At 43.9% G+C, this 19,797-nt stretch overlaps 12 non-coding genes across 12 annotated transcripts; all 12 read right to left on the minus strand.

The window, feature by feature from the left end:
* Positions 1-611: 611 nt before the first annotated feature.
* LOC141222473 (U2 spliceosomal RNA) lies at positions 612-802 on the minus strand. Its single transcript, XR_012290243.1, has one exon. It is a non-coding gene; the product is annotated as a U2 spliceosomal RNA (small nuclear RNA).
* A 1,115-nt stretch (positions 803-1,917) lies between these two features.
* LOC141222474 (U2 spliceosomal RNA) lies at positions 1,918-2,108 on the minus strand. The gene has a single exon (XR_012290244.1). It is a non-coding gene; the product is annotated as a U2 spliceosomal RNA (small nuclear RNA).
* Positions 2,109-3,223: 1,115 nt separating this feature from the next.
* Positions 3,224-3,414, minus strand: LOC141222475 (U2 spliceosomal RNA). The gene has a single exon (XR_012290245.1). It is a non-coding gene; the product is annotated as a U2 spliceosomal RNA (small nuclear RNA).
* Positions 3,415-4,535: 1,121 nt separating this feature from the next.
* On the minus strand, positions 4,536-4,726 carry LOC141222476 (U2 spliceosomal RNA). Its single transcript, XR_012290246.1, has one exon. It is a non-coding gene; the product is annotated as a U2 spliceosomal RNA (small nuclear RNA).
* A 1,115-nt stretch (positions 4,727-5,841) lies between these two features.
* LOC141222477 (U2 spliceosomal RNA) lies at positions 5,842-6,032 on the minus strand. The gene has a single exon (XR_012290247.1). It is a non-coding gene; the product is annotated as a U2 spliceosomal RNA (small nuclear RNA).
* A 1,115-nt stretch (positions 6,033-7,147) lies between these two features.
* Positions 7,148-7,338, minus strand: LOC141222478 (U2 spliceosomal RNA). The gene has a single exon (XR_012290248.1). It is a non-coding gene; the product is annotated as a U2 spliceosomal RNA (small nuclear RNA).
* Positions 7,339-8,453: 1,115 nt separating this feature from the next.
* On the minus strand, positions 8,454-8,644 carry LOC141222479 (U2 spliceosomal RNA). Its single transcript, XR_012290249.1, has one exon. It is a non-coding gene; the product is annotated as a U2 spliceosomal RNA (small nuclear RNA).
* Positions 8,645-9,759: 1,115 nt separating this feature from the next.
* LOC141222480 (U2 spliceosomal RNA) lies at positions 9,760-9,950 on the minus strand. The gene has a single exon (XR_012290250.1). It is a non-coding gene; the product is annotated as a U2 spliceosomal RNA (small nuclear RNA).
* A 1,115-nt stretch (positions 9,951-11,065) lies between these two features.
* On the minus strand, positions 11,066-11,256 carry LOC141222481 (U2 spliceosomal RNA). Its single transcript, XR_012290251.1, has one exon. It is a non-coding gene; the product is annotated as a U2 spliceosomal RNA (small nuclear RNA).
* Positions 11,257-12,371: 1,115 nt separating this feature from the next.
* Positions 12,372-12,562, minus strand: LOC141222482 (U2 spliceosomal RNA). Its single transcript, XR_012290252.1, has one exon. It is a non-coding gene; the product is annotated as a U2 spliceosomal RNA (small nuclear RNA).
* Positions 12,563-13,677: 1,115 nt separating this feature from the next.
* On the minus strand, positions 13,678-13,868 carry LOC141222484 (U2 spliceosomal RNA). The gene has a single exon (XR_012290254.1). It is a non-coding gene; the product is annotated as a U2 spliceosomal RNA (small nuclear RNA).
* Positions 13,869-14,983: 1,115 nt separating this feature from the next.
* LOC141222284 (U2 spliceosomal RNA) lies at positions 14,984-15,175 on the minus strand. The gene has a single exon (XR_012290098.1). It is a non-coding gene; the product is annotated as a U2 spliceosomal RNA (small nuclear RNA).
* Between the last annotated feature and the right edge of the window lie 4,622 nt (positions 15,176-19,797).

Here is a 19,797-nt window from a genome sequence, read left to right on the forward strand (position 1 = left end):
CATAAGCAACAGTTTAACAGAATGCCACAGACTAATCAACCAAACTTTTTGGGTTGGGTTCTCTTTTATAGTCTGCAGGCATTAAATGAAAGAAGTCAGTGTTCCAGCAGAAGGAGACAACGTTTCAGAAAAGGCATTGTAGCAAACCAAAAAAGAAATTTTAAGCGCAGCAGAGTAACCAGCGCACATACCTGTTAGCTCAGGTGAGTTTAAAAGGCTGCTGTTGATAACAAGGGCATTTGCTAAATAGATGGTGTGTGTGCAACAATATACTGAAAGGTCAATTATATTGTGCAGCTTATCTCACCACCTGTAGTTATTTAGGTGAAAGCTCCAAAATGCTTGCCTAATATGTCTGTTTATCCAAAAGGAAGTAAAAAGGGAGAGCTAGAAAGATAGCATTGCATCACATTACATGGCAATGCAATGCACAGTTGCTGAAGTTGAACCAAAATGAGCTTGTAATCTGGCTTCTGCAACTTTGAACATGAAAAATCCAATGAGGAGAAGAAAAGCAGAGCCAAAGAGTCCATCCCAAAATCCGACAAACAAGCAAAATGAACAAAAAACATTGAATTCAATTCTTTCTGATTTTAGAAACTGCATTAAAGAAGGGGTGCACCGGTCCTGGAGATACTGCAATACCAGGTCAATGCGTGGAGTGGACAGAGCAAGCTCTTTTTCCATCTCCCTGTTCTAAAAATCCATTTAATATATGGTCCCCAGATAGGGGACGTATCAGATATTAAACTGATAAGAACAGATACTACACTTGATCTTAGCCAAAAGGCCGAGAAGCGATAACCAGAATTGGTTTCAAACTACGGAGCCACCCAAGGATCCTAAAAAGTCCATTTGTGGAGATGAGCTCCTGGACTCCCGTTAAGAAGACATGTTGTCAACCTCTAGATCCCTTACATGCCTGCACTTTTCGGCTTGCTGCTGCTGCAATCCACGCGTTTTAGATCTGCATAACTCCACCTCTTTAAACACAGCACCTTCACCCCCTGCTGTTCCCACCCGCCTCAACACCGTTGGAAGGGAGGAGAACCAATTAAGGCGGGGGGTGGGGTGGAACGAGCAGCTGTCTACCCTTAGCAGGAGGGCTCCTGATTACATACCTCTCCTGCTGCTGCTGCTGCTGGCTGTCCAGCAGCAGACTGAAGGTGGCTGCTGCTGTGCACAGGTATATAAAGGCTCAGAGCCTATTATGACACGCGCAGCCAGCGTTCCATTGCCACATTCCATCTACTGCAGGCAGGATACCTGGCTGGCTGAATGTCGCTGAGAAGCTCACAGAGACCGCCATAAGCAACAGTTTAACAGAATGCCACAGACTAATCAACCAAACTTTTTGGGTTGGGTTCTCTTTTATAGTCTGCAGGCATTAAATGAAAGAAGTCAGTGTTCCAGCAGAAGGAGACAACGTTTCAGAAAAGGCATTGTAGCAAACCAAAAAAGAAATTTTAAGCGCAGCAGAGTAACCAGCGCACATACCTGTTAGCTCAGGTGAGTTTAAAAGGCTGCTGTTGATAACAAGGGCATTTGCTAAATAGATGGTGTGTGTGCAACAATATACTGAAAGGTCAATTATATTGTGCAGCTTATCTCACCACCTGTAGTTATTTAGGTGAAAGCTCCAAAATGCTTGCCTAATATGTCTGTTTATCCAAAAGGAAGTAAAAAGGGAGAGCTAGAAAGATAGCATTGCATCACATTACATGGCAATGCAATGCACAGTTGCTGAAGTTGAACCAAAATGAGCTTGTAATCTGGCTTCTGCAACTTTGAACATGAAAAATCCAATGAGGAGAAGAAAAGCAGAGCCAAAGAGTCCATCCCAAAATCCGACAAACAAGCAAAATGAACAAAAAACATTGAATTCAATTCTTTCTGATTTTAGAAACTGCATTAAAGAAGGGGTGCACCGGTCCTGGAGATACTGCAATACCAGGTCAATGCGTGGAGTGGACAGAGCAAGCTCTTTTTCCATCTCCCTGTTCTAAAAATCCATTTAATATATGGTCCCCAGATAGGGGACGTATCAGATATTAAACTGATAAGAACAGATACTACACTTGATCTTAGCCAAAAGGCCGAGAAGCGATAACCAGAATTGGTTTCAAACTACGGAGCCACCCAAGGATCCTAAAAAGTCCATTTGTGGAGATGAGCTCCTGGACTCCCGTTAAGAAGACATGTTGTCAACCTCTAGATCCCTTACATGCCTGCACTTTTCGGCTTGCTGCTGCTGCAATCCACGCATTTTAGATCTGCATAACTCCACCTCTTTAAACACAGCACCTTCACCCCCTGCTGTTCCCACCCGCCTCAACACCGTTGGAAGGGAGGAGAACCAATTAAGGCGGGGGGTGGGGTGGAACGAGCAGCTGTCTACCCTTAGCAGGAGGGCTCCTGATTACATACCTCTCCTGCTGCTGCTGCTGCTGGCTGTCCAGCAGCAGACTGAAGGTGGCTGCTGCTGTGCACAGGTATATAAAGGCTCAGAGCCTATTATGACACGCGCAGCCAGCGTTCCATTGCCACATTCCATCTACTGCAGGCAGGATACCTGGCTGGCTGAATGTCGCTGAGAAGCTCACAGAGACCGCCATAAGCAACAGTTTAACAGAATGCCACAGACTAATCAACCAAACTTTTTGGGTTGGGTTCTCTTTTATAGTCTGCAGGCATTAAATGAAAGAAGTCAGTGTTCCAGCAGAAGGAGACAACGTTTCAGAAAAGGCATTGTAGCAAACCAAAAAAGAAATTTTAAGCGCAGCAGAGTAACCAGCGCACATACCTGTTAGCTCAGGTGAGTTTAAAAGGCTGCTGTTGATAACAAGGGCATTTGCTAAATAGATGGTGTGTGTGCAACAATATACTGAAAGGTCAATTATATTGTGCAGCTTATCTCACCACCTGTAGTTATTTAGGTGAAAGCTCCAAAATGCTTGCCTAATATGTCTGTTTATCCAAAAGGAAGTAAAAAGGGAGAGCTAGAAAGATAGCATTGCATCACATTACATGGCAATGCAATGCACAGTTGCTGAAGTTGAACCAAAATGAGCTTGTAATCTGGCTTCTGCAACTTTGAACATGAAAAATCCAATGAGGAGAAGAAAAGCAGAGCCAAAGAGTCCATCCCAAAATCCGACAAACAAGCAAAATGAACAAAAAACATTGAGTTCAATTCTTTCTGATTTTAGAAACTGCATTAAAGAAGGGGTGCACCGGTCCTGGAGATACTGCAATACCAGGTCAATGCGTGGAGTGGACAGAGCAAGCTCTTTTTCCATCTCCCTGTTCTAAAAATCCATTTAATATATGGTCCCCAGATAGGGGACGTATCAGATATTAAACTGATAAGAACAGATACTACACTTGATCTTAGCCAAAAGGCCGAGAAGCGATAACCAGAATTGGTTTCAAACTACGGAGCCACCCAAGGATCCTAAAAAGTCCATTTGTGGAGATGAGCTCCTGGACTCCCGTTAAGAAGACATGTTGTCAACCTCTAGATCCCTTACATGCCTGCACTTTTCGGCTTGCTGCTGCTGCAATCCACGCGTTTTAGATCTGCATAACTCCACCTCTTTAAACACAGCACCTTCACCCCCTGCTGTTCCCACCCGCCTCAACACCGTTGGAAGGGAGGAGAACCAATTAAGGCGGGGGGTGGGGTGGAACGAGCAGCTGTCTACCCTTAGCAGGAGGGCTCCTGATTACATACCTCTCCTGCTGCTGCTGCTGCTGCTGCTGGCTGTCCAGCAGCAGACTGAAGGTGGCTGCTGCTGTGCACAGGTATATAAAGGCTCAGAGCCTATTATGACACGCGCAGCCAGCGTTCCATTGCCACATTCCATCTACTGCAGGCAGGATACCTGGCTGGCTGAATGTCGCTGAGAAGCTCACAGAGACCGCCATAAGCAACAGTTTAACAGAATGCCACAGACTAATCAACCAAACTTTTTGGGTTGGGTTCTCTTTTATAGTCTGCAGGCATTAAATGAAAGAAGTCAGTGTTCCAGCAGAAGGAGACAACGTTTCAGAAAAGGCATTGTAGCAAACCAAAAAAGAAATTTTAAGCGCAGCAGAGTAACCAGCGCACATACCTGTTAGCTCAGGTGAGTTTAAAAGGCTGCTGTTGATAACAAGGGCATTTGCTAAATAGATGGTGTGTGTGCAACAATATACTGAAAGGTCAATTATATTGTGCAGCTTATCTCACCACCTGTAGTTATTTAGGTGAAAGCTCCAAAATGCTTGCCTAATATGTCTGTTTATCCAAAAGGAAGTAAAAAGGGAGAGCTAGAAAGATAGCATTGCATCACATTACATGGCAATGCAATGCACAGTTGCTGAAGTTGAACCAAAATGAGCTTGTAATCTGGCTTCTGCAACTTTGAACATGAAAAATCCAATGAGGAGAAGAAAAGCAGAGCCAAAGAGTCCATCCCAAAATCCGACAAACAAGCAAAATGAACAAAAAACATTGAATTCAATTCTTTCTGATTTTAGAAACTGCATTAAAGAAGGGGTGCACCGGTCCTGGAGATACTGCAATACCAGGTCAATGCGTGGAGTGGACAGAGCAAGCTCTTTTTCCATCTCCCTGTTCTAAAAATCCATTTAATATATGGTCCCCAGATAGGGGACGTATCAGATATTAAACTGATAAGAACAGATACTACACTTGATCTTAGCCAAAAGGCCGAGAAGCGATAACCAGAATTGGTTTCAAACTACGGAGCCACCCAAGGATCCTAAAAAGTCCATTTGTGGAGATGAGCTCCTGGACTCCCGTTAAGAAGACATGTTGTCAACCTCTAGATCCCTTACATGCCTGCACTTTTCGGCTTGCTGCTGCTGCAATCCACGCGTTTTAGATCTGCATAACTCCACCTCTTTAAACACAGCACCTTCACCCCCTGCTGTTCCCACCCGCCTCAACACCGTTGGAAGGGAGGAGAACCAATTAAGGCGGGGGGTGGGGTGGAACGAGCAGCTGTCTACCCTTAGCAGGAGGGCTCCTGATTACATACCTCTCCTGCTGCTGCTGCTGCTGGCTGTCCAGCAGCAGACTGAAGGTGGCTGCTGCTGTGCACAGGTATATAAAGGCTCAGAGCCTATTATGACACGCGCAGCCAGCGTTCCATTGCCACATTCCATCTACTGCAGGCAGGATACCTGGCTGGCTGAATGTCGCTGAGAAGCTCACAGAGACCGCCATAAGCAACAGTTTAACAGAATGCCACAGACTAATCAACCAAACTTTTTGGGTTGGGTTCTCTTTTATAGTCTGCAGGCATTAAATGAAAGAAGTCAGTGTTCCAGCAGAAGGAGACAACGTTTCAGAAAAGGCATTGTAGCAAACCAAAAAAGAAATTTTAAGCGCAGCAGAGTAACCAGCGCACATACCTGTTAGCTCAGGTGAGTTTAAAAGGCTGCTGTTGATAACAAGGGCATTTGCTAAATAGATGGTGTGTGTGCAACAATATACTGAAAGGTCAATTATATTGTGCAGCTTATCTCACCACCTGTAGTTATTTAGGTGAAAGCTCCAAAATGCTTGCCTAATATGTCTGTTTATCCAAAAGGAAGTAAAAAGGGAGAGCTAGAAAGATAGCATTGCATCACATTACATGGCAATGCAATGCACAGTTGCTGAAGTTGAACCAAAATGAGCTTGTAATCTGGCTTCTGCAACTTTGAACATGAAAAATCCAATGAGGAGAAGAAAAGCAGAGCCAAAGAGTCCATCCCAAAATCCGACAAACAAGCAAAATGAACAAAAAACATTGAATTCAATTCTTTCTGATTTTAGAAACTGCATTAAAGAAGGGGTGCACCGGTCCTGGAGATACTGCAATACCAGGTCAATGCGTGGAGTGGACAGAGCAAGCTCTTTTTCCATCTCCCTGTTCTAAAAATCCATTTAATATATGGTCCCCAGATAGGGGACGTATCAGATATTAAACTGATAAGAACAGATACTACACTTGATCTTAGCCAAAAGGCCGAGAAGCGATAACCAGAATTGGTTTCAAACTACAGAGCCACCCAAGGATCCTAAAAAGTCCATTTGTGGAGATGAGCTCCTGGACTCCCGTTAAGAAGACATGTTGTCAACCTCTAGATCCCTTACATGCCTGCACTTTTCGGCTTGCTGCTGCTGCAATCCACGCATTTTAGATCTGCATAACTCCACCTCTTTAAACACAGCACCTTCACCCCCTGCTGTTCCCACCCGCCTCAACACCGTTGGAAGGGAGGAGAACCAATTAAGGCGGGGGGTGGGGTGGAACGAGCAGCTGTCTACCCTTAGCAGGAGGGCTCCTGATTACATACCTCTCCTGCTGCTGCTGCTGCTGGCTGTCCAGCAGCAGACTGAAGGTGGCTGCTGCTGTGCACAGGTATATAAAGGCTCAGAGCCTATTATGACACGCGCAGCCAGCGTTCCATTGCCACATTCCATCTACTGCAGGCAGGATACCTGGCTGGCTGAATGTCGCTGAGAAGCTCACAGAGACCGCCATAAGCAACAGTTTAACAGAATGCCACAGACTAATCAACCAAACTTTTTGGGTTGGGTTCTCTTTTATAGTCTGCAGGCATTAAATGAAAGAAGTCAGTGTTCCAGCAGAAGGAGACAACGTTTCAGAAAAGGCATTGTAGCAAACCAAAAAAGAAATTTTAAGCGCAGCAGAGTAACCAGCGCACATACCTGTTAGCTCAGGTGAGTTTAAAAGGCTGCTGTTGATAACAAGGGCATTTGCTAAATAGATGGTGTGTGTGCAACAATATACTGAAAGGTCAATTATATTGTGCAGCTTATCTCACCACCTGTAGTTATTTAGGTGAAAGCTCCAAAATGCTTGCCTAATATGTCTGTTTATCCAAAAGGAAGTAAAAAGGGAGAGCTAGAAAGATAGCATTGCATCACATTACATGGCAATGCAATGCACAGTTGCTGAAGTTGAACCAAAATGAGCTTGTAATCTGGCTTCTGCAACTTTGAACATGAAAAATCCAATGAGGAGAAGAAAAGCAGAGCCAAAGAGTCCATCCCAAAATCCGACAAACAAGCAAAATGAACAAAAAACATTGAGTTCAATTCTTTCTGATTTTAGAAACTGCATTAAAGAAGGGGTGCACCGGTCCTGGAGATACTGCAATACCAGGTCAATGCGTGGAGTGGACAGAGCAAGCTCTTTTTCCATCTCCCTGTTCTAAAAATCCATTTAATATATGGTCCCCAGATAGGGGACGTATCAGATATTAAACTGATAAGAACAGATACTACACTTGATCTTAGCCAAAAGGCCGAGAAGCGATAACCAGAATTGGTTTCAAACTACGGAGCCACCCAAGGATCCTAAAAAGTCCATTTGTGGAGATGAGCTCCTGGACTCCCGTTAAGAAGACATGTTGTCAACCTCTAGATCCCTTACATGCCTGCACTTTTCGGCTTGCTGCTGCTGCAATCCACGCGTTTTAGATCTGCATAACTCCACCTCTTTAAACACAGCACCTTCACCCCCTGCTGTTCCCACCCGCCTCAACACCGTTGGAAGGGAGGAGAACCAATTAAGGCGGGGGGTGGGGTGGAACGAGCAGCTGTCTACCCTTAGCAGGAGGGCTCCTGATTACATACCTCTCCTGCTGCTGCTGCTGCTGGCTGTCCAGCAGCAGACTGAAGGTGGCTGCTGCTGTGCACAGGTATATAAAGGCTCAGAGCCTATTATGACACGCGCAGCCAGCGTTCCATTGCCACATTCCATCTACTGCAGGCAGGATACCTGGCTGGCTGAATGTCGCTGAGAAGCTCACAGAGACCGCCATAAGCAACAGTTTAACAGAATGCCACAGACTAATCAACCAAACTTTTTGGGTTGGGTTCTCTTTTATAGTCTGCAGGCATTAAATGAAAGAAGTCAGTGTTCCAGCAGAAGGAGACAACGTTTCAGAAAAGGCATTGTAGCAAACCAAAAAAGAAATTTTAAGCGCAGCAGAGTAACCAGCGCACATACCTGTTAGCTCAGGTGAGTTTAAAAGGCTGCTGTTGATAACAAGGGCATTTGCTAAATAGATGGTGTGTGTGCAACAATATACTGAAAGGTCAATTATATTGTGCAGCTTATCTCACCACCTGTAGTTATTTAGGTGAAAGCTCCAAAATGCTTGCCTAATATGTCTGTTTATCCAAAAGGAAGTAAAAAGGGAGAGCTAGAAAGATAGCATTGCATCACATTACATGGCAATGCAATGCACAGTTGCTGAAGTTGAACCAAAATGAGCTTGTAATCTGGCTTCTGCAACTTTGAACATGAAAAATCCAATGAGGAGAAGAAAAGCAGAGCCAAAGAGTCCATCCCAAAATCCGACAAACAAGCAAAATGAACAAAAAACATTGAATTCAATTCTTTCTGATTTTAGAAACTGCATTAAAGAAGGGGTGCACCGGTCCTGGAGATACTGCAATACCAGGTCAATGCGTGGAGTGGACAGAGCAAGCTCTTTTTCCATCTCCCTGTTCTAAAAATCCATTTAATATATGGTCCCCAGATAGGGGACGTATCAGATATTAAACTGATAAGAACAGATACTACACTTGATCTTAGCCAAAAGGCCGAGAAGCGATAACCAGAATTGGTTTCAAACTACGGAGCCACCCAAGGATCCTAAAAAGTCCATTTGTGGAGATGAGCTCCTGGACTCCCGTTAAGAAGACATGTTGTCAACCTCTAGATCCCTTACATGCCTGCACTTTTCGGCTTGCTGCTGCTGCAATCCACGCGTTTTAGATCTGCATAACTCCACCTCTTTAAACACAGCACCTTCACCCCCTGCTGTTCCCACCCGCCTCAACACCGTTGGAAGGGAGGAGAACCAATTAAGGCGGGGGGTGGGGTGGAACGAGCAGCTGTCTACCCTTAGCAGGAGGGCTCCTGATTACATACCTCTCCTGCTGCTGCTGCTGCTGGCTGTCCAGCAGCAGACTGAAGGTGGCTGCTGCTGTGCACAGGTATATAAAGGCTCAGAGCCTATTATGACACGCGCAGCCAGCGTTCCATTGCCACATTCCATCTACTGCAGGCAGGATACCTGGCTGGCTGAATGTCGCTGAGAAGCTCACAGAGACCGCCATAAGCAACAGTTTAACAGAATGCCACAGACTAATCAACCAAACTTTTTGGGTTGGGTTCTCTTTTATAGTCTGCAGGCATTAAATGAAAGAAGTCAGTGTTCCAGCAGAAGGAGACAACGTTTCAGAAAAGGCATTGTAGCAAACCAAAAAAGAAATTTTAAGCGCAGCAGAGTAACCAGCGCACATACCTGTTAGCTCAGGTGAGTTTAAAAGGCTGCTGTTGATAACAAGGGCATTTGCTAAATAGATGGTGTGTGTGCAACAATATACTGAAAGGTCAATTATATTGTGCAGCTTATCTCACCACCTGTAGTTATTTAGGTGAAAGCTCCAAAATGCTTGCCTAATATGTCTGTTTATCCAAAAGGAAGTAAAAAGGGAGAGCTAGAAAGATAGCATTGCATCACATTACATGGCAATGCAATGCACAGTTGCTGAAGTTGAACCAAAATGAGCTTGTAATCTGGCTTCTGCAACTTTGAACATGAAAAATCCAATGAGGAGAAGAAAAGCAGAGCCAAAGAGTCCATCCCAAAATCCGACAAACAAGCAAAATGAACAAAAAACATTGAATTCAATTCTTTCTGATTTTAGAAACTGCATTAAAGAAGGGGTGCACCGGTCCTGGAGATACTGCAATACCAGGTCAATGCGTGGAGTGGACAGAGCAAGCTCTTTTTCCATCTCCCTGTTCTAAAAATCCATTTAATATATGGTCCCCAGATAGGGGACGTATCAGATATTAAACTGATAAGAACAGATACTACACTTGATCTTAGCCAAAAGGCCGAGAAGCGATAACCAGAATTGGTTTCAAACTACGGAGCCACCCAAGGATCCTAAAAAGTCCATTTGTGGAGATGAGCTCCTGGACTCCCGTTAAGAAGACATGTTGTCAACCTCTAGATCCCTTACATGCCTGCACTTTTCGGCTTGCTGCTGCTGCAATCCACGCATTTTAGATCTGCATAACTCCACCTCTTTAAACACAGCACCTTCACCCCCTGCTGTTCCCACCCGCCTCAACACCGTTGGAAGGGAGGAGAACCAATTAAGGCGGGGGGTGGGGTGGAACGAGCAGCTGTCTACCCTTAGCAGGAGGGCTCCTGATTACATACCTCTCCTGCTGCTGCTGCTGCTGGCTGTCCAGCAGCAGACTGAAGGTGGCTGCTGCTGTGCACAGGTATATAAAGGCTCAGAGCCTATTATGACACGCGCAGCCAGCGTTCCATTGCCACATTCCATCTACTGCAGGCAGGATACCTGGCTGGCTGAATGTCGCTGAGAAGCTCACAGAGACCGCCATAAGCAACAGTTTAACAGAATGCCACAGACTAATCAACCAAACTTTTTGGGTTGGGTTCTCTTTTATAGTCTGCAGGCATTAAATGAAAGAAGTCAGTGTTCCAGCAGAAGGAGACAACGTTTCAGAAAAGGCATTGTAGCAAACCAAAAAAGAAATTTTAAGCGCAGCAGAGTAACCAGCGCACATACCTGTTAGCTCAGGTGAGTTTAAAAGGCTGCTGTTGATAACAAGGGCATTTGCTAAATAGATGGTGTGTGTGCAACAATATACTGAAAGGTCAATTATATTGTGCAGCTTATCTCACCACCTGTAGTTATTTAGGTGAAAGCTCCAAAATGCTTGCCTAATATGTCTGTTTATCCAAAAGGAAGTAAAAAGGGAGAGCTAGAAAGATAGCATTGCATCACATTACATGGCAATGCAATGCACAGTTGCTGAAGTTGAACCAAAATGAGCTTGTAATCTGGCTTCTGCAACTTTGAACATGAAAAATCCAATGAGGAGAAGAAAAGCAGAGCCAAAGAGTCCATCCCAAAATCCGACAAACAAGCAAAATGAACAAAAAACATTGAGTTCAATTCTTTCTGATTTTAGAAACTGCATTAAAGAAGGGGTGCACCGGTCCTGGAGATACTGCAATACCAGGTCAATGCGTGGAGTGGACAGAGCAAGCTCTTTTTCCATCTCCCTGTTCTAAAAATCCATTTAATATATGGTCCCCAGATAGGGGACGTATCAGATATTAAACTGATAAGAACAGATACTACACTTGATCTTAGCCAAAAGGCCGAGAAGCGATAACCAGAATTGGTTTCAAACTACGGAGCCACCCAAGGATCCTAAAAAGTCCATTTGTGGAGATGAGCTCCTGGACTCCCGTTAAGAAGACATGTTGTCAACCTCTAGATCCCTTACATGCCTGCACTTTTCGGCTTGCTGCTGCTGCAATCCACGCGTTTTAGATCTGCATAACTCCACCTCTTTAAACACAGCACCTTCACCCCCTGCTGTTCCCACCCGCCTCAACACCGTTGGAAGGGAGGAGAACCAATTAAGGCGGGGGGTGGGGTGGAACGAGCAGCTGTCTACCCTTAGCAGGAGGGCTCCTGATTACATACCTCTCCTGCTGCTGCTGCTGCTGGCTGTCCAGCAGCAGACTGAAGGTGGCTGCTGCTGTGCACAGGTATATAAAGGCTCAGAGCCTATTATGACACGCGCAGCCAGCGTTCCATTGCCACATTCCATCTACTGCAGGCAGGATACCTGGCTGGCTGAATGTCGCTGAGAAGCTCACAGAGACCGCCATAAGCAACAGTTTAACAGAATGCCACAGACTAATCAACCAAACTTTTTGGGTTGGGTTCTCTTTTATAGTCTGCAGGCATTAAATGAAAGAAGTCAGTGTTCCAGCAGAAGGAGACAACGTTTCAGAAAAGGCATTGTAGCAAACCAAAAAAGAAATTTTAAGCGCAGCAGAGTAACCAGCGCACATACCTGTTAGCTCAGGTGAGTTTAAAAGGCTGCTGTTGATAACAAGGGCATTTGCTAAATAGATGGTGTGTGTGCAACAATATACTGAAAGGTCAATTATATTGTGCAGCTTATCTCACCACCTGTAGTTATTTAGGTGAAAGCTCCAAAATGCTTGCCTAATATGTCTGTTTATCCAAAAGGAAGTAAAAAGGGAGAGCTAGAAAGATAGCATTGCATCACATTACATGGCAATGCAATGCACAGTTGCTGAAGTTGAACCAAAATGAGCTTGTAATCTGGCTTCTGCAACTTTGAACATGAAAAATCCAATGAGGAGAAGAAAAGCAGAGCCAAAGAGTCCATCCCAAAATCCGACAAACAAGCAAAATGAACAAAAAACATTGAATTCAATTCTTTCTGATTTTAGAAACTGCATTAAAGAAGGGGTGCACCGGTCCTGGAGATACTGCAATACCAGGTCAATGCGTGGAGTGGACAGAGCAAGCTCTTTTTCCATCTCCCTGTTCTAAAAATCCATTTAATATATGGTCCCCAGATAGGGGACGTATCAGATATTAAACTGATAAGAACAGATACTACACTTGATCTTAGCCAAAAGGCCGAGAAGCGATAACCAGAATTGGTTTCAAACTACGGAGCCACCCAAGGATCCTAAAAAGTCCATTTGTGGAGATGAGCTCCTGGACTCCCGTTAAGAAGACATGTTGTCAACCTCTAGATCCCTTACATGCCTGCACTTTTCGGCTTGCTGCTGCTGCAATCCACGCGTTTTAGATCTGCATAACTCCACCTCTTTAAACACAGCACCTTCACCCCCTGCTGTTCCCACCCGCCTCAACACCGTTGGAAGGGAGGAGAACCAATTAAGGCGGGGGGTGGGGTGGAACGAGCAGCTGTCTACCCTTAGCAGGAGGGCTCCTGATTACATACCTCTCCTGCTGCTGCTGCTGCTGGCTGTCCAGCAGCAGACTGAAGGTGGCTGCTGCTGTGCACAGGTATATAAAGGCTCAGAGCCTATTATGACACGCGCAGCCAGCGTTCCATTGCCACATTCCATCTACTGCAGGCAGGATACCTGGCTGGCTGAATGTCGCTGAGAAGCTCACAGAGACCGCCATAAGCAACAGTTTAACAGAATGCCACAGACTAATCAACCAAACTTTTTGGGTTGGGTTCTCTTTTATAGTCTGCAGGCATTAAATGAAAGAAGTCAGTGTTCCAGCAGAAGGAGACAACGTTTCAGAAAAGGCATTGTAGCAAACCAAAAAAGAAATTTTAAGCGTAGCAGAGTAACCAGCGCACATACCTGTTAGCTCAGGTGAGTTTAAAAGGCTGCTGTTGATAACAAGGGCATTTGCTAAATAGATGGTGTGTGTGCAACAATATACTGAAAGGTCAATTATATTGTGCAGCTTATCTCACCACCTGTAGTTATTTAGGTGAAAGCTCCAAAATGCTTGCCTAATATGTCTGTTTATCCAAAAGGAAGTAAAAAGGGAGAGCTAGAAAGATAGCATTGCATCACATTACATGGCAATGCAATGCACAGTTGCTGAAGTTGAACCAAAATGAGCTTGTAATCTGGCTTCTGCAACTTTGAACATGAAAAATCCAATGAGGAGAAGAAAAGCAGAGCCAAAGAGTCCATCCCAAAATCCGACAAACAAGCAAAATGAACAAAAAACATTGAATTCAATTCTTTCTGATTTTAGAAACTGCATTAAAGAAGGGGTGCACCGGTCCTGGAGATACTGCAATACCAGGTCAATGCGTGGAGTGGACAGAGCAAGCTCTTTTTCCATCTCCCTGTTCTAAAAATCCATTTAATATATGGTCCCCAGATAGGGGACGTATCAGATATTAAACTGATAAGAACAGATACTACACTTGATCTTAGCCAAAAGGCCGAGAAGCGATAACCAGAATTGGTTTCAAACTACGGAGCCACCCAAGGATCCTAAAAAGTCCATTTGTGGAGATGAGCTCCTGGACTCCCGTTAAGAAGACATGTTGTCAACCTCTAGATCCCTTACATGCCTGCACTTTTCGGCTTGCTGCTGCTGCAATCCACGCGTTTTAGATCTGCATAACTCCACCTCTTTAAACACAGCACCTTCACCCCCTGCTGTTCCCACCCGCCTCAACACCGTTGGAAGGGAGGAGAACCAATTAAGGCGGGGGGTGGGGTGGAACGAGCAGCTGTCTACCCTTAGCAGGAGGGCTCCTGATTACATACCTCTCCTGCTGCTGCTGCTGCTGGCTGTCCAGCAGCAGACTGAAGGTGGCTGCTGCTGTGCACAGGTATATAAAGGCTCAGAGCCTATTATGACACGCGCAGCCAGCGTTCCATTGCCACATTCCATCTACTGCAGGCAGGATACCTGGCTGGCTGAATGTCGCTGAGAAGCTCACAGAGACTGCCATAAGCAACAGTTTAACAGAATGCCACAGACTAATCAACCAAACTTTTTGGGTTGGGTTCTCTTTTATAGTCTGCAGGCATTAAATGAAAGAAGTCAGTGTTCCAGCAGAAGGAGACAACGTTTCAGAAAAGGCATTGTAGCAAACCAAAAAAGAAATTTTAAGCGCAGCAGAGTAACCAGCGCACATACCTGTTAGCTCAGGTGAGTTTAAAAGGCTGCTGTTGATAACAAGGGCATTTGCTAAATAGATGGTGTGTGTGCAACAATATACTGAAAGGTCAATTATATTGTGCAGCTTATCTCACCACCTGTAGTTATTTAGGTGAAAGCTCCAAAATGCTTGCCTAATATGTCTGTTTATCCAAAAGGAAGTAAAAAGGGAGAGCTAGAAAGATAGCATTGCATCACATTACATGGCAATGCAATGCACAGTTGCTGAAGTTGAACCAAAATGAGCTTGTAATCTGGCTTCTGCAACTTTGAACATGAAAAATCCAATGAGGAGAAGAAAAGCAGAGCCAAAGAGTCCATCCCAAAATCCGACAAACAAGCAAAATGAACAAAAAACATTGAATTCAATTCTTTCTGATTTTAGAAACTGCATTAAAGAAGGGGTGCACCGGTCCTGGAGATACTGCAATACCAGGTCAATGCGTGGAGTGGACAGAGCAAGCTCTTTTTCCATCTCCCTGTTCTAAAAATCCATTTAATATATGGTCCCCAGATAGGGGACGTATCAGATATTAAACTGATAAGAACAGATTTTTTTTTTTTTTTTCTCCTCAGACGAGGAAATTCCACAGTCTATGGAAACCAGACAAAGGAAAATTCCATCAAAACAGCTGCGTCAAATCCAATACGCAATTTGCTGTCCCCATCATCATCGGAAATATTTATTTCATATTTCAAAACAACAATAACAAAAATCAAGAGGTACTAACAATATATCTCCACTTTTTAACTTTCCATATTCCCTCCGCATCCACTTCCCCTCTCCTCTTTTTGTCCCATAGGAAACACACATACATCTTCCCCAAAATCACCTTCACACTATCCTTTACAGCAATTTCCTTCCTTTTAAACACATACACATTCCTCACATCCCATAACACTTCCTTTATACATGCAAGCATCAACCACAAGACTCTTTCCTTCGTCCCATCACATATTCCCAAACCAAACATAAACAACTCAAAAGACAACAAATTCACACCACACAATTCTTTACACAAAGGCCCCATTCTCCCAATCACATCTCTAGCATACTGGCAATTCCAAAAAACATGCAACACACTTTCCCTTCCACCACAGCCATTTCTTGGACACATTTCACTCCTCACCAAACCTCTATTCCTCTGAAACTCTCTCACAGGTAATACTCCATGTAAAGACTGCCACACAACTTCACTCTGTTTGTTGGTCATACCACTCATCCGCACTTTCTTCCAAACCTTCTGCACATCACCACCCCTAACCATATTTATTCCACATTCTACCTCTCTACATTCAATCATCCTATACACAGCCTTCTTATTCTCCAGCAATCTCACATCTGCATCACACAGTTCATACCTCACCAAAAACTTATAAACCCACACATACCATACAGGCACCTCAAAAGCAATCGGACATCGCAAATCCCTTTCTTGCCACTTTAAACGAAACAAATACGCTCCAAATAAATACCTACACATAGATGAAAACTTTCCATCCGCCCTAATCACTTTCAAAACAAACACAACGATATTCACACCAAAAAACACGTCCAAATTCGGAAAACCCAAACCACCTTTTTCCACTCTTTTAACCAAAATTTCTCTCCTAGCTCTCTCCATTTTCGAGTTCCACAAAAAAACAAATAAAATTCTATTCAAGCTTCTCATACACATATATCCTGGTGGAAATACTACCGCAATATATAAAAATATTGGCAACACCACACTCTTAACAATTAAAATCTTCCCAAAAAAGAATAAACTCCTCAATTTCCAAAAATTCAACTTCTGCTCAACTTTTCCTTTCGCATCATCCCAACTTTCTTTCCCATCCAAACTCTCTGAAAACTTCACACCCAAAACTTTAATAGGTCCATTCACTACATTCACACCTACATCCCTACTTAAACTTCCGCCTCCAAAACCCTTACACTCACTCTTTTCCCAATTCACTTTAAACGCAGATGCACCACAAAAAATAGACACTAACAACTTCACCCGCCTCACCGAACATTCAGAATCACATAATACACACACGTCATCCATATAACCACTCACCTTCCATTCTTTTCCTCCACCTCCCGGCACTTGCACACCACGAATTACCTTATCTTTCCTCAGCATACACAACAATGGCTCAATTGCACAAATAAATGCTACAGGGGACAAAGGACACCCCTGTCGCACACCCGAAAACACATTCACTTTCCTACCCACATACCCATTCATTAAAACACAGCTATAAACACCCGCATACAAACTTCTCACTCGCCCAACAAAATCAGCCGGAAAACCCATTTTTAACAACACTCTGAACAAAAAACCATGCGACAACCTATCATAAGCCTTTTCAAAATCCAAACTTAACAAAAATACACTCTTCTTACGACCCATGCAATCCCATAGACAATCTCTTAACATACACACACACTCATGAATCCGCCTCCCAGGTACCGCACAACACTGCTCATCCCCAATCACACTCTCTATCACATCACGCATCCTATTAGCCATAAGTTTTGCATAGATTTTATAATCACAATTAAGTAACGTTATTGGCCTCCAATTCCTAAGACTTTTCAAATCCCCTTTCTTAGGAATTAACACAACCATACCTGCACGCATACTCTCAGCCACCTCCATGTTTCCCCACATATACTTACATACATCCACAAAGTCCTTACCAATCACACCCCACATCACACGATAAAATTCTACTGGGAGGCCATCCTCCCCCGGCGTCTTATTCAAAGCCATACTACACATAACCTTCCATACCTCATCACCAGTCACCTCACCCATCACTCTCTCTCTTTCTGCTTCACTCAACTTACTCTCTAACACACTCAAAACATCATTCTCCAAACATTCATCCCTCTGTTTCACTGCATACAGATCCTCATAAAACTTAGCCACCTCTTCACACATATCCTCTCCACTCACCTCACTTCCATCTGCTCCATACACCACGCTCATACTCTGTTTCTTTCCAAAAACTTTTTTAAAGAAAAACCGAGAACATTTCTCATCCTGCTCCATCTTATCAATCTTTGCCCTAAACACTATGCTTCTCCCTCTCTCCAACAAAAACTCACTAATCTCCTTTTTTACCTCTAAAATATCCTCCTCCACCTCAACTCCTCCTTCCCTTAACTTATACAAAACGCTCAACCGCGCGTTCAGTTTAACAAAACTCTCTCTTTTAATTGCTGCATACTTGTATCCTAAATTTTTAAAGAACATTTTTGTTTGTTTCTTCACCCAGTCCCACCACTCACAAACATTCCCAAACTCATTTTTATGCTTACACCATTCTTCATACCGCCTTTCATACTCCTTTCTCACATCTTCATTCTCTAACAGTTTAACATTTAACTTCCACAATCCTCTCCCAAACACTCCATCAACTTTTATATCCAACTCACACAACATACACACATGATCTGAAAAAAGAACGTTTTCCTGCCTATAATTAACAGAAACCATATTTTTAGAAATAAAACAATAATCCAATCTGGATTGTACCCTACCACTCTCAGAAAAGAAAGTGTTCAACAAAGGATTCATGTTACACACGCGCTGCATATCACACAACCCAAAATCATTCACTAACTCCAATAATGCTTTCCCAGACACATCCACATTCACTCTCCCCACATCACAGTTCATATCACCCACAATTACCACAGGTATTCTTCCTGGAACAAAAAGCTTAATTTTTTCAAATAAATTTTTGCGCTCATTTTTTTCAACTGGCGCATAAACATTAATAACACAAAACTTTACATTCTTGTATACAAAATTAGCAAGGATACATCTCCCCACCTCAATAACCAAATAATCACTCAAAACAACCTCCCTTCCTTTAACCAAAATACCCACACCATCATTCTTATTACATGCACTCCCCGACCACACAGACGCTCCATAAGACCATTCATCCCCTTTCACACCATCCACTACCCCACATTCTTGTAAACAAAAAATAGATGCATTTTGCATAGCTAAAAACTCAAAAATAGCAGCTCTTCTTACTTTACTTTTAAACACTCTTACGTTTTGGGACACTATGGTAAATCCCATAATACTTCTACTCCTTCACCAATTACACAAAGAAATAGCCTTTGGCCTAAACCAAAGCTCACAAGAGGACAAAAAGAAAAAACATTTACAATATTATATGGTGACACTATCCAGCACCACCACTATCCTCCTCCGCCATCAGAACAGAACAGCTGGTTTCCGACCCGCTGGCTTCACCAGCCACACTCCTCATTCTGGCAGTTCTGATCTTCCTCTGAGGCTCACTAAAATTTGCATCATCACTGCCCCCACCATCCTCCCTACGACTCTTCTTTGCACCCCTATCATCCTCCGAAGAAAAATCTTCAATGTTTTCAGGACCCGAAGGGTGTTCAGGACTGTCGGGTTCCGAGATTTGCACTTCACATCCTGTTGCGTCCATTGCCTCTCCAAAAGTCATCATCTCAGGCAGCTCTGCTTCCACCACTTTCCTAGATATTCTCGCAGACACTGCCTTTTTCTCCACCTTTGCCACTTCCCTCCAGAACTCCTTTTCTTCCCTCCGCTTCTTCCTCATTTCTTCAGCAGAAGAAGAACATGGTCTCAGGGACACCTCCTCTGGCGCCGTAGAGGGAGAGGCTCTACCAGTTTCCCGCCTCCTTCCCTCTCTCTCCTCCCTCTCCAATCTTTCCAGCACTTTCAGTGCGCTTGCCATCTGCCTCCTCTCCAGCTCCTCCTCCTTCTGTTCTTTATCAGAACGTCTAGGTGCACTCATAGGACAGTCCTTATACATGTGATCACTACTCCCACAGACATCACAGGACTTGGCCTCTGGACACTGGTTGGCCATATGCCCCTCCTTTCTGCAATTTCGGCAACACTGCCCTTTAAGGCATGTTACCATGGTATGTCCGAAAGAAAAGCATCTACGGCAAAACATGGGCTGGCCTGGGTAAAAGAGGAAACCTCTATGGCCTGCAACGGAAAAATTTGATGGAGGGTGTCTAAAGCCCCCCACACTGTCAGGATCCCTTTTCAATTTCACACGGAATTTATACTGACAGTTAAAGATTCCTAGACAATTGACTTGCTTCACTCCCTTCCGCACATATTCACAGTAGCGAGAGAGGAAGCACTCCAGCAGCTCAGGGTCTGTAAAAGGGTTATAGACAGTCACAGTCACCT

The sequence above is a fragment of the Phyllobates terribilis genome, unplaced genomic scaffold (assembly GCF_046119375.1).
Source record: "Phyllobates terribilis strain yellow unplaced genomic scaffold, ASM4611937v1 Scaffold_361__1_contigs__length_1927384, whole genome shotgun sequence".
NCBI classification, from domain to species: domain Eukaryota; kingdom Metazoa; phylum Chordata; class Amphibia; order Anura; family Dendrobatidae; genus Phyllobates; species Phyllobates terribilis.